The sequence below is a fragment of the Carettochelys insculpta genome, chromosome 22 (genome assembly GCF_033958435.1).
Source record: "Carettochelys insculpta isolate YL-2023 chromosome 22, ASM3395843v1, whole genome shotgun sequence".
In the NCBI taxonomy this organism is placed as follows: domain Eukaryota; kingdom Metazoa; phylum Chordata; order Testudines; family Carettochelyidae; genus Carettochelys; species Carettochelys insculpta.
In genome coordinates, this window is record NC_134158.1 from 17,766,857 (window position 1) to 17,780,693 (window position 13,837).

Below are 13,837 nucleotides of genomic sequence, written 5' to 3' on the forward strand. Positions count from 1 at the left end.
GCTGGGAAAGTCGCCGGGGAGGGACAGGTTCCCGCACATCTGGGGCTGGGGGCGATCGGGGGAGGGAGAGCAGCAGGCTCTTATCACCCGGCCTCTGCCAGCGATGGATGGGCCTAGGCCAGAGAAGCCGGAGGCAGGGCCTCCAAGGCCATAGGACTGGGCCCAGCCTGGGTGAGGGGACCCCCCGGTGTCCTGGGCTGGGGAAGGGAGGGGGCTGGCCAGAGCGTGGTACTGTCTGTCTCCCCCAGGCCCTCCCAGTACCAGGGCCTCAGACCAACCCCATAGCCTCTGCTGAGTGACCCTGGGGCTCCCAGCACCTGGCTCTGTCAGTGCCCCTCAGTCCCGACCCACAGCCCCCCGCCAGCCCACCCCCCCACAGCTCTGCCGGTGCCCCTCAGTCCTGACCCACAGCCAAGGTTCCTTCTAAAGTGCATGGCCCCACCACTGCCTAATGAGCCCTGCACGAGGGCTCAGAGCTGCCGTGCATGGAGCTGCAGGGTTGGATTAGGGAAAGGGCTTTAGGGGCTGTAGTCCTGGGTAACAGGGACCCCTTTAGTTCAGGCCCCTGGGCTGTAGCTCCGAAAGCTGCCCTGTTCTGGGCCAGCCCATTCTGGGCAGGGGTGGTGGCTCTGTGCGCTGCCTCCCCCTTTCCTCCCAGTGGAGCCCCCGTGCCTGTCCCCACAGCTCCCATTGGCTGCAGTTCCTGGCCAATGGCATCTGCAGGGGCTGTGCCTGCGGGTGAGCGCCAGCAGCATGAAGCCCCCAGTCCCCCACCACCACCAAGCAGGAGCTGTCCAAATAAGTGCCCTGCCCCAGCCCTGGGCTCCCTCCCAGACCCCACACCCCCACGTTGAGCCCCCTCCTGCACCCCACCCCAACCTGCCTTAGCTGCTCCCCGCCACCCAAATACCTCAGCCCCCACCCCAGCCAGACCCCTCCTCCCCCCCACCTTGAGCTCCCCTCCCCCACTGCAAACTCCTCCGCCCCACCCCCGCCTTGGATGGTCCAGGTGTGGAATGAATTTTGTTACGTTCACCGGCCGGGAGGGGCCGCACTGCACCTCATCCCCATGGGGGTGCACAGAAGAGTCATTCTGCATGTGGCCATAACCAGGTCAAGGGAACCCGGCTCAGCCCCCTGCCCCCAGCTCTGACCACGCCCCTCGGTCCTGACCTGCAGCCCCCTGGCCTCCAGGTGTGGCCCTGCCCCAGAGTGTGGCTGCCTTGTGCCCAGGCATCAGTTCATCCCAATGGGAGGCTGGGGGGTGGGGTGGGGGCCTGACGTGTGCAGCTGCTGAGATCCGGCCTCTGGCACAAACATCCATCACGGCCGCCCGACACCCGCCAGCCTCGTGTAAACAGGGCGAGGAAGGGAGGCCATTCATCCTGCTGGATGTAAACTGTGCTGATGGCAGAAGAATAGCCAAGGAGGCGGCCAGGTCCCCCTGACACTGCTCCCAGCCAGCACCCCCCCCCACACCTCTTCCAGGCCCCCTCCCAGCCAGCACCCCCCCACAACCGGGCCAGGCCCCTCCCCCACTATAATAATAAATGGAGAGACACATCCCATAGGGCTGGAAGGGACCATGGAGGGTCAGTGAGTCCAGCTTCCCCTGCGCTTGGCCGGACCAAGCAGTATTCCTGGCAGAGGGTTTTTATAATCTATTTGCTCCGGCCCCCTAACTGGTCCCCCCCGAAGGGCTGGGCTCACAGTCCCGGGTTTAGCAGACCAATGCTCAAACCCCTGAGCTATCCCACCCCTGCAGGCCTGTTCCCTCTGCTACTGCACCCAGCCAGCCTCCCCCACCTACTCCAGGCCTCCCCACTACACACAGTGCTTCCAGCCAGCCCCAGCCCCCTCCCACCTACTGCAGGTCCCCCTCTGTAATGGGGTTCAGGGGTCCCCAGCCTCTGCACCCTGTCCGCAGGCAGGAGTGACTCAAGCAGCAGGTAGAACGGGAAGTTTATTAGTCGACACAGGCGCAGCCCAGCACAGAGGTGTCAGTACAGCCGGCAGAGACAGTCATTCCAATCCACCTTGGAGAGAGGAGGCCGAGGGGTGCCCCCATCTGGGGTCTAGGTTCCCCTCAGCCAGGCTGGCTGCCTTCCCACTCTCTCTCCCCCTTCTAATTCCTGCTTCTGATTCAGAGCCCAGCTCGGCTCCTCCCTGCTCTTTGTTTGGACAGGTGTTACCTGCCAGCTTAGGCTACAGCCCCAGGGGTCACCCTCAGCCGCTGTGAGCTGTTCTGCAGGTCACACACCCCCCCGCAACTCCATCACACCCTGCACTCCAGGCCAGACCTCCAGCCCGCTGGTCCGGGACAGGCTGCTCACACCCCTTCCCTGGCCTAGGCCCCCGGCCCCACACTGCACGCAGCCAGCTCTCCCTCCCTCAGCTGCCAGTGGCCAGTTGGTGCCCTGGTCTTGTACCCTATTTCCTAGAGCCCAGCTGAGCCCTACAACTGCACAGCAGTGCACCCCTGGGAGGGGTGGCTGGCATGGGGCAGGGCAGGTCCCCCCAGGTCACTCGTGAGCAGGGCCAGCAGGGCCCAGCCCAGAGCCCCCGGGCCTGGCAGGCACAAGGAGACATTGCTGAGCACCCCAATCCTTCCTGACCCAGGTGCTCCAGCATCCTTCAGGCCCCAGGGGCAGCCATGGGCTTCCCACCCTTGGCAGGCCCTGGGGAGGGGCAGTAGCTGGGGACCAGCTGCTTGGCTGGGACCTCTGGACTGCCCTAGTCCCCCACCTTCCCAATCAGTGTCCCTCCACTCCTAGGCCAGAGCACCCCTCCAGAACCCGCCCCCCACCCCAGGTCAGGGCATCCCTCCGAAATCCCCACCTCTTGGCCCTAGTGGAGCTCCAGAACTGCCCTCCCCCAGAGCCAAAGCATCCCCCTAGAACCCCGCAGGGCAGAGCCTTCCTCCAGAAACCCCCAAGGCTACAGTGTCCCTCCAGAACCACCCCCCCCCCAGGCTGGAGCATCCCTCCAGAGCCAACCCCCTGACCCCCTCAAGCAGACCACACCACAAGGAACTGTTGGGGGGCAGGCTCACTGCCCATCCTGCCCCTTCCTAGGGCCATCGACTCCTAGGGCTGGAAGGGTGCTCAGGAGGTCATCAGATCCAGCCCTCTGCCCAAAGCAGGATCAACCCCAACTCAATCATCCCAGCCCGAGCCTTTGCCAAGCCGGGACTTGAAAACCTCTAGGGATGGAGATTCCACCAGCTCTCTGGGTAATGGATTCCAGTCCTTCCCCACCCGCCTGGGGACATAGTTCTTCCTAATATCCAACCTGCACCCAGCCGCCCATTGCATCTCGGCCTGTCGCCTGCCACCACCGAGAACAGCCTGTAGGACCCCGCTCAGGTAGGTCACGGTTGCTATCAAGTCCCCTCCCCCATCCCGCCCCTTCTCTTCTGTGGGCTGAATGAGCCCAAATCTCTCAGCTTCTCCTCCTGTCAGCTCCTTTCCCGCGCTTAGCCGGCCGCTGGGGCTGGTGTAGGGGAGTGAGCCTGGGCCACAGGAGGGTGGGAGGCAGCCACCACTCGCAGGGGTGAGGGAGGCTGGGACCTGCCCTTTGCCCTCCTGGCCCTTTGCCCACGTTTCACTGGCCAGGCGACGCGCCGGGCGGGCCGGGCAGCTATTATAAGCTGCGTGACGCCCCAGGGAGGAAGGAACTCCTACTATAAATACCTGCTCCCTGCATGGCCCAGTGAGGGGCAGCTCCCCTGGGCCCTGGTGCTGGACCCCCGGGGCTGCTGGTGTGCAGGGCCATGGGGGGGTCATGAGGCAGGGCGGGGGTCGGAAATGCGGAGCCTTCCCATGCCCCTCTGGCCACGCTGCGGCCTGGCGCAGGGCCCCGGGCTCGGGGGATGTTTGTCCTCCGGGCAGCGCAGGAAAAGCCGCTGCTCCGGCCGTGTTTCCGCCAAAACAACGCAGCAGCATGGGAGGGGCCCTGCCTGTGGGGAGTCCCTGCTGCACCAGCCTGGCCTCTGCCAGCAAGGGTGTGTGGGGCACAGGGCAGGGCCCTGTCTGTGGGGAGCGGACATGCAGTGATCGAGATCAGGGCCCCATCGGGCTGAGTGCTGCCCAGACACATGTGGGTTAGTACGTTTGCAAGGGACCAGTGTCTCCAGTCAGAGGACTCTGGGGTGGGGCGGTTTGACAGATTGTCGCAATAAGCCATGAATCCAGGTCTTTACCGAAACCCCGATTTTCAGTGTGAAGCCAAGTTATGAACTGAAGGTCCCACATTCATCTTTTGAAGGTTCTGTGCAGGTTGCCGTTCAGGACGAGGCAGGAGAGGCCAGATCTGGAGCAACCACTTTGTGAAAAGTGTTCACCTCCCAGGGGCCGGGTACATGTGTCTTTAACCTCCTGGGAGTTCATTCGAGAGCTCAGTGACTGGCTGGTTTCACCCACGTCTTGTTACTGGAGCATCCAGGGCCCTGGCTGAGGTACATCACAGGTTGTGGGAGACAGGTGTGGGAGCCACGGATCTGACAAGGTTTGAGGTGGGGTATGAATCAGTGCAGGAATGGAGAGCTGGCTGAAGGTTTTACATCTCTTGTTCAGGCAGAGCCTGGTGCCGTTTTGAGCTGGTAGCTCCCATTCTGCCCAGAGCTGGCTTCTGATGCAGAGGCTGGAGAGTCATTTGAAGAATGTGAAGAGCGGGTCTAAAAAAGATTTCTTCCAGGACAGGGGGTTCCCACTGAGTACAGGTTGTAATTATTTATTCATATGGGTTTCAAGGTGGGACAGTAGGCCACAAGAAGGTGTGTGTGGGCGGAGGTGGTTTTATTCCTGTGTTGCAACAGGTTCTGGCAGAGTGTTTGGGTGTCCCTGAAGGGCCAAGATTCTAATATTATATTATGCTGGATTCTGGCCACAGCCTTTGTTCAAAAATCTTTAACATAAATTTACACAAAACAGGGCCCACACCTTTCATTCGAAGTCAGGGATTCCCACCCTATAGGTCGGGACCCAAACGTGGGTCACCATTAGATTTTCTAAAGGTCGCCAGCTGGGCACCTCCGAGCTGCATGTGGCTCTTTAAGAAGCCATTTGCAGCTCCTGCCACTGCTGCTGCTCACTCCTCCAGCTCCCAGTCCCTGCCCTGCCGTGCTGAAATGGGCATGAGCAGTGGTGTCAAAATGGGTCACCATCTCAAAAAGGTTGGGAACCTCTGCTGTAATCAAACAAGGTATGGCAAGAAGCACAGAGGCCGCCAAGTTAGTCTGTATCTTCAAAAACAACAAGAAGTCTGTGGCACCTTATAGACTAACAGATGCTTTGGAGCGTGAGCTCTCATGGGACACAGACCCACTTCGTCAGCTGCATGAGTGGCAGTGGTCCAGAAGAGGGTTTAAAGAGGGAGTCTCAGTCAAGGGGAGAACCAGAGCTGACAAAGTCTGTTCAGGGATGGCAGATTCACTGACAAAGGCTCTTTTTAGTTACTCAGTATTAAATAAGCACTAATTCAGCAAAAGTCACGGGTGTGAAAGCAGTAACTAGGGCTTACGTTGAATTCTGGCATCGTCATTCTTTGGCGAGGAGTCCTAAAGTCTGCATTCCAAGCGAGAGAGAATCTTCTTCAGCCTCATTCAGGAAAAGGTCTAACACGTCAACGTGAGTGACAGAAGCCAGTCCAAGCCCAGAAAGGGTGCGGGGGTGGGTACCATTTATAGTTGTACCAATATATTTATTGCTTATTTGTTCATTTATGTTTCAAGACCATATAGGAATTATGTACCTACAGTGACACCTGCTAGAAGTGCCATGTGGTGTTCCAAAAAACTAAGATTTGGAATTGAACCTACTTCAGCAAGAGAAAACTTACCACACCTTTGTATTCCCGTGTAAACCCGAATCATGGGCAGAGCGCTGATGTAGTCTTTTAGACGATTGGCTTATTTGCGCTTATGGGCTACGTCTACACGTGAAGCCTACATCGAAGTAGCTTATTTCGATGTGGCGACATCGAAATAGGCTATTTCGATGAATAACGTCTACACGTCCTCCAGGGCTGGCAACGTCGATGTTCAACATCGACGTTGCGCAGCACCACATCGAAATAGGCGCTGCGAGGGAACGTCTACACGCCACAGTAGCACACATCGAAATAAGGGTGCCAGGCACAGCTGCAGACAGGGTCACAGGGCGGACTCAACAGCAAGCCGCTCCCTTAAAGGGCCCCTCCCAGACACACTTGCACTAAACAGCACAAGATACACAGAGCCGACAACGAGTTGCAGACCCTGTGCATGCAGCATGAATCCCCCGCTGCAGCAGCAGCAGCCAGAAGCCCTGGGCTAAAGGCTGCTGCCCACGGTGACCATAGAGCCCCGCAGGGGCTGGAGAGAGAGCATCTCTCAACCCCCCAGCTGATGGCTGCCATGGAGGACCCCACAATTTCGATGTTGCAGGACGCGGATTGTCTACACGGTCCCTACTTCGACGTTGAACGTCGAAGTAGGGCGCTATTCCTATCTCCTCATGAGGTTAGCGACTTCGACGTCTCGCCGCCTAACGTCGAAGTTAACTTCGAAATAGCGCCTGACGCGTGTAGCCGCGACGGGTGCTATTTCGAAGTTAGTGCCGCTACTTCGAAGTAGCGTGCACGTGTAGACACAGCCATGATGTATTGCTGCTAGCATCTTTCTGGCAGTCTTGGGGAACCCCCAGCCCCTTTGCTTCCCTCCTCCCATTGGCACCCTATTGAATTCGTCGTAATCAGCTGTTTGTTCATTTCACTGAGCCTGACAAGCCATGTGACTCTCTGCCAGCTGTGCGTAAGAAAGGCCTTGTGCTTGAATCCACACGAAATCAAACTTCTGGTCCTTCGGTATGATCTGCTGCCCTGGTGTTGTCCTTGTTTGGTGAAGGCATTTGTGAGGGTGTTGAGATGCATATCCCAAATTTTTCCTCAACGCATATTCTGGGGTAGCTGCGTGCCTGGCGCTAACCAGCTGATGCCGTGGTGTTTGGGTGGTTACAGGATCGGGGAAGAAAGGTGGTGGTGGGGTCTTTGTGTTTCCTGCAGGTCGTCGGCTGCCGCATTCCCTCGCAGAAGCTGAGTGTGGTGTTCAGTAAGTCCAGGCTGGTGTGAGAACGTTTCAGAGAGAGTTTAAGGGACAGATGGTGATGGCTGAAGTGGTGGTGGAAATCCAGGGGGGGAGGTTAGGTTGTCTGTCCAGAGGGTGAAAACACCATTGAGGTATTTCACTGTTGTTTTGTTCTGCATTTGCCCAGAAATTCTTCTGCATGGTGCCCCAGGAAGAGGGTTTCATATTGGGAAGCTGACCTCGCACCCGTGTCTGCTCCTGTGGTTGGGACAAAATGTTTGGAGGAAAGGGGTGAGGTGATGTGTTTCGGGTGAACAGCTAAGGGGTGTCCACCGTCCTGTAGATACTGAGATAGGCAATGATGCTGCTATTGTGAGGGCATATGGGTGTGTGGGGAGCGGGGGACCCATGAGCTGAGCTCTTGGGAGGTCACACAGGAGAGAGTCAGCTACTGCTCAGTGGATTAGCAGCACGCCCGCAGCCAGTAGCCTGTGTTTGTAGGCTGGTGCACATCCGCGGGCACCTATAACAAAATTTATTCCACCCCAGGTTGGAAAAACCTGGAGGGAACCCAGGATGGGGCCCAAGGTGGAGAAGGTGGTGTTCTGAAGGAGCCAGGGAATGTGGTGGCCTTTCTGGAGGAAGTAGGTTGTGTCCTGGAGGAAGCTGGCTCTTTGTGCACTGACTGGATTTTGGCTGGTTTCTATATTTGGGCTGAGGACAGTCCCCGGCTGCCGTGTTAGTCGCTGTTGCGTCAGTCCTTACAATGGGGGCGTCTATTCTGGGTGCATTTCCTCTTACTCAGCCACCCCTGCGATCGTGCCAACGCCGAAGTGTTGCGGCGACTTGGGTTTTCTTTGATCAAGCTCAGTCCCATTGTTCAGGAAACGAGGAAGGCGCATGAGGCTTAATTACAGCCCCTGAACGCTTCGGCTTCCTCGCATCTGCCATCTCCTCTCTAATTAATGCTGTTTGTCTCGGCCAAACATGTCTTGTAAAATCGGGGGCGGGGGCGTGAGGGCACTTAGAAATATTGTCTCCTAACCCAGCCGCTTTGCTCTGAACTTCTGCACAACACGCACGCACAACATGCTCTTCAGCGAGCTGTGAAGGGCGGGTCTCACACAGCCTCTGTGGGCTGGGCAGGGTCACTAGACACAGCGTGCCCCCAGGAAGGCTGCCAACTTTCTAAGTGCAGAAAGCCGAGCGCCCTTCTCTCACCCTGCCTCTCCGCAGAGGCCCTGCCCTGCCCCTGCTTCGGGGTTCCCCCACTTGCTTGCTCCAACCCTCTTCCTTCTGGGGCTTGCTCTCCCCTACCCTCACTCACTCACCCCTTTCCACCAGGCTGGGCAGGGGGTTGGGGTGTGGGGTGATGAGGGCACTGGCTGGGGGGGTGAGCTGTGGGGTGGAGCTGGGGATGAGGAGTTTGGGGTGCGGGAGAGGCTTTTGGACTGGGGCCAAGGGGTTTGGCATCGGCGGGTAGGCTCCGGGGGGGGGGCAATGGGTTGGGGTGCAGGAGGGGCGGAAGGGTGCATGTTCCAGGCAGCACTTACCCAAAGCGGTTCTCAGAAACTGGCCAGCATGTCCCTCCAGCTCAGTTTGCGCCCCCTGCAGCTCCCATCGGGTGCAGTTCCCAGCCAATGGGAGCTGCGGAGCCAGCGCTTGGGGCAGGGGCAGCGTGTGGAGGTCCCATGACCACTGTTCTGCCTAAGAACTGGGGAAATGTGTCATCAGTTTCCAGGAGCTGCATGGAGCCAGGTAGGGGACCTGCTTTTAATGGGCCAGCTGCCAGGGTCCCTTCTTCACCAGGCATCTGGGAACCCTAAGCCCCAGGCATCCTGCGGCTCATCTGAAAATGACTTTCTCTGCCTCTCCTGTGTGCTTTGGGCCTCATTTCTGAAGACTGTAACATTTTGACAGCATATTTGGGTGGGGAGGCTGTACCTGGGGAAACCCTTGCTCAAAATACCTCAGATTTGGATCCTTCTTGCAACCCAGACTTCCAGAAAGCATAACACTTTTCAAGATAAGCCAAGGCAGCACAGGGGTTTCAGGGCACTTTAACAAACAGCTGTTAAACAGTAAAAGAGTTTCAACCTTACCTATAATAGTGCTACTATCACTGGCTGTCTTAAAAAACACTCCTGTGCCCAAGACTTCCCGTGATTTTACCTAGCATTGTTGTGCTATTAATCAACCTATAGTTACCAAGAACACTTTTGAAATATTGGTGAAACCATGGCTTTTTCCCCCCAACTCCTGGAACTTTCCCAAAGTTCCAGTCAACACTAACAAGCCATTGAGCACCTCGGCCAATTCCTTTAGTACTCTTGGGTGCAAATAATCTGGTCCTGATGGTTTAAACATGTTTCATTTTAAAGTTTAATAGTTGCTGAGTAACATCATCTGAGTGCCTGATGCCCTAGAAACTGTCTCCTTGTTTCTGTAAGGTATGGATACATCATCTAACAGAAATATTTATTGAACCCTTCTGCCTTTCCTGAATCATGATTGATCATATTTCCACCCTTGCTCATACAGGACCTAGTCCATTGCCAGCCCCACTGGTCATAGACACTGAGACCTTAAGCTTCCTTCATCAATTGCCTATATATCCTTACCACTTCCCCACTTTCTACTAGTTATACACAGTGTCTGTTTATGGTTGCTTTGACCCCCTCTTCTTGATTTTTTTATCCAAAGAAACCTTCTTTCATGACTGTGGAAGTGGATACCTTGGGGGGCATCCAATAGAACCTCCCATTGATCAGATTTTTAACAGTTTACACTGTTCTTCCCACCTTGGTTTGATCTCAGGTTTTGGGAGGCTGTCCCTAGGAGAGCCCCCTGAGTTTTGGCATCGCTGGTTGGCAGCTAATTCTGCTTGCGCATGACCGGGGAAACTGGATTGTGCTTATGTGCACCCTAAGCAGCCAGGATAGTTTAGTTCAGTGACTCATTCTGCTGCATCGGCCTCACATAGGAACATCTCAGGGTGGCATGGAAGGGTGAGAGTGGGGTTATTCTCCCCTCCTGTCCTCTTCTTTTGCAAGCGATGGGACTCTGCCGATTCCCTCCCGCTGGGGATGTGTGGCCCTGCCGGAGGCAGAGTTTTCCCCTGGGTGGCATGATGGGTAAAGCAGGCACCACAGCACGGGGGGCAGATCCTGCTGTTCTAGGGTCTGATGTGACCGTACGTGGGCCCCATTTTCCCAGTCCTTGCAGAGCCACATGAACATGTTTAAGAGCAGAGATGCTGACACCCCCCTCTTAACCCTGTCTCCCTTCCACAGCTGAGGCCAGGAGCAAAGCCTGGCATGGGGGGCTAGCAGCTGGGATCCAGGGCACAGGGCTGGTAGCAGAGCCCCCCTGGTGCCCAGAGCCAGTGTAACTGCTGACAGCAGGAATCAAATCTGGGATCTCTGGAGTTTAGTGCAGGAGTGTCTGCGGTTTGAGCTAAGGCTGTAGGGGAGACCCGTTCTTTCTCTCTCTAAGTCCATGGTGTCCAATATGCTCCCTGTTCACCACATACGGCAGATGGGACAGCAGGATGTGGCAACTGCCGTTCAGGAGAGCTGCACACATGATCCGCCCCTCCGGCCACTCCGCACCCCACCACGTGGTGGGACAAGCGCATGGTGGCAGGGGTGGCTCCTCCGGGCTCCAGCCTGTGGGGTGGCTTGAGCCCTGGGCAGCTTGTGCTGCAGCAGCTCCTGGCTGTGTGTATGTGCCTGGCTTGGTGGGAGCACCTGGTGTGGGAAGCAGGGCTGTGGTGATCACTTAAATTTGTCTCAGTGCCACTACATGGGACAGGAAGCACACCCAGAAGGTGGGTGGGTTACACCAGTAGCCAGGACCTGGCCCGGAGCCAGCTGCAGAGCCTCTGGAGCATGAGAAGCAGCTAGGTCAGAGCCTGGGGATGCTGCAGGTCCCCCAGCACCCCTAGTTCCTGCACCTATGACAGCCATCAATGCCACCTCTGAACCTGACAGCCACACACCCCAGCCCCCAGCCCCCAAGCTCGGGTCGTGCTGTCCTGGTCTCACCCCTGGGCCGCACAGGACTTCCTGGCAGCCAAATTCACACCCTGGATGGGAGCTGGATGGTGGCAGCTCCTGCTTCCTGTTTTGTTTCTTTCCTCCGAGGTGGGAGGAGGGGAGGGGTCAGCCCGGCTGTGGCAGGTAAAGGCCAAGAACCAGCAGAGGGTGGGAAAACAAGGGGCCAAAATCCACAGTGGGTGTCAATCAGCCTCCTCCCCCATTGGCTGCGATAGCACTGCTCACGGTTTCCCCTCCCCACCAGAGATTCCCCACCGAGCCAGGGAACGGGGAGGTGTCTGGCCACTGATGAGATGCAGCACGGTCAGAGCTGGTGGATTTAGCCTGATCCATGAAGCCCCAGCTCCTGGAGTCAGGGGAATCCGAGAAACTCTCAGCTTTACTGAACATAGGCAGCTTGTTTGGTGCCAGAACAGCCGTGGGGCCAACCCTGCAGGCCAGATCTTGGTGTCAACTCCAGGCTCGGAGACAGGAGGGAGACAGAGAGGCTCTGCCACTGAGGATTTTGTTCAGAGCCCCGCAGCTTGCACAGCCAGCTGGGGCTATTTCCAGCTCCAAGCTGGCCCCTGTGAGGCTCTGGGTGTCACTGCGACAGAGGAACTCAGCGCCTGGCAGACAGGATGTGGTCCCATGTGTGCCTGGCCCCCAAGAAGAGAGAGGAGGCTGGGGTGAAGGTGAGAGCTGTTTCCGTGGGGAGGGGACCTGACCCTTTTCTCTCTCCCTCCCCTACATTGGCTGAAATCGCCCCCACCCACATCCAGGCTGGTCCCCCTCAGCCCACAGGGCACACCAAGCCTGCAAGGCTGAGCCAGGCTGCTCCCAGGGCTGGTGTGTGGGACTGACCAGGCGAGGAGCCAGGCCCCAGTGCACCTTGTGCGGAGTCGGCCACCCACAGCAGGGCAAGAGTGACAGCTAGTGCCTGGGCAGGGTAAGGCAGGGCTGGACAAAAGGGGAGACACCAGGCCAGGTTGTTCAAGACTCAGGGCCTGAGTCAGACAGTTGCCTACCCTACTGGTGCCTAATTCCCCTAGATACTGACGTTCATAAGCCTCCTAAGCTCTGTAGCTGCCCCACAGCTGACAAGCGGCTCTGAGCCCTAGCACAAGCCAGAGCCCTGGTGCAGGATACTCACACAAGGTAGGCGAGCGCCTCTCCCACCAGTTGGGCCCAATCCTCCAGGTGAGCCCTGAGGCCGCTCCGGGTGGGGACAGGCTGGGAACAGCAATGTCAGCCCAGCCCCATGCACAGGGAGAGCGAGCGTGCAAGGGAGGTGGCCGGCAGGAGCAGCGCACAAGGCGTTTGGGTCACTAGGGCGGGCTGGGGATCAGTACATCAGGGCGGCTCTTTCAGGACCTCAGCCCCTACTCAATCCCCCTTCTGCTGCGCATTACGCCCCTGGCTCTCCCCACGCATTGCATGGGCAGCTGCCCTGTGGGGCCTGAGGCTGCCACCGGCCCCCCCTTTAAAGCAGCTTTCTTGTGCCATCTGCTGGTGAACTGGGGACACAACCCTCAGGAGCGAACTGTATTTGCATAAACACACCTGCTCTGCCTAGGGCCCAGCAGCACCAGCCAGGTGCATTTGGCCAGTCCAGGGTTGACATTCACTTTAGGATTTGACCCAGAGGTGGTGAAGGGTTATTTTCCTGGCAGGACTAAGGGGAAACAGAGCTGGGTTTTACAGGCCCTCATGAAGGGAGGTCACCCCAACAGCAACCTCACTCGCTGAGCAAGCATAAGACCCGAGAGGCCTCCGTGGTTCTAGCTGAGCTATAGAGCTGAAATTGCTGGTTGAGGGGCAGCTGCTTTGGGGAGCTACCGTGGTGTAGTGCAACGGAGAAGAGGCTGTGATGCTAAGGGAACAGAAATCATGAAGGCAGAGCAAGGCAGGTGGGGCTGCGCAACACCAATAGAATGACACATTACCGGCTAGGGGTGCTCTGCTGATCAGGTGGGCGCCACCTGAATCTCTCCTGGGTGCCACCCAAGTGCTCAGCTCACAGGGAACCCTGATGCTGGCCGGTCCTCTCCTCCCTTCGTGGTTTTCTTTGCCTTTTATGTAAATGCATTCCCAGCGTCTCTTAATGTAGCTTGCAAAGTGCCTTCCGGGGGCAGGCGGGTGGGCTCACTGCAGCCTGGCCTTGCAGATGCACTTTAAGAACATCATTTCCATGACGTAGGTCATTTTGATATGGTCCCCAGTGCTCACAGCACACAAGAATAGTGGTGGTCAGTACAAGATTTGCTTTCTGTTGGTCTCTTGCATTGTACCTTTTACACACAGGTTATGGCATTAAACTGGGGCTCATGGAACTGGTCAGGCCAGAGGGCACTCCCACGCTAACGGCAGTGAGCCCCTATCTCCTCTTGCTTAAGGATGCTGCTAGGGTAACGGCAGGACGCCACTTTGTTTGAGCAGACAGAACCGTCCCATGGGCATAACCAGCACTAGAGCCTGCAGTGAATTCCTGGCATATGACAGCATCCCTGTGTAGCTCAGACTTCCTCCACAGCTGGGAACACTGTTGGGTTTGGTGTGGCAGCCTGCAGACTCTCAGGCTTAGCCCTGACCCTCTGTCTCCTCTTATATATAGAACACTAGAACTGGAAGGGACCCTATGAGGTCACCAAGTCCAGCTCCCTACCCTCACGGCAGGACCAGGTATCATCTACATCATGGTTTCCCAATCTGGGGGGCATGAAGAAATTCCAGGGGG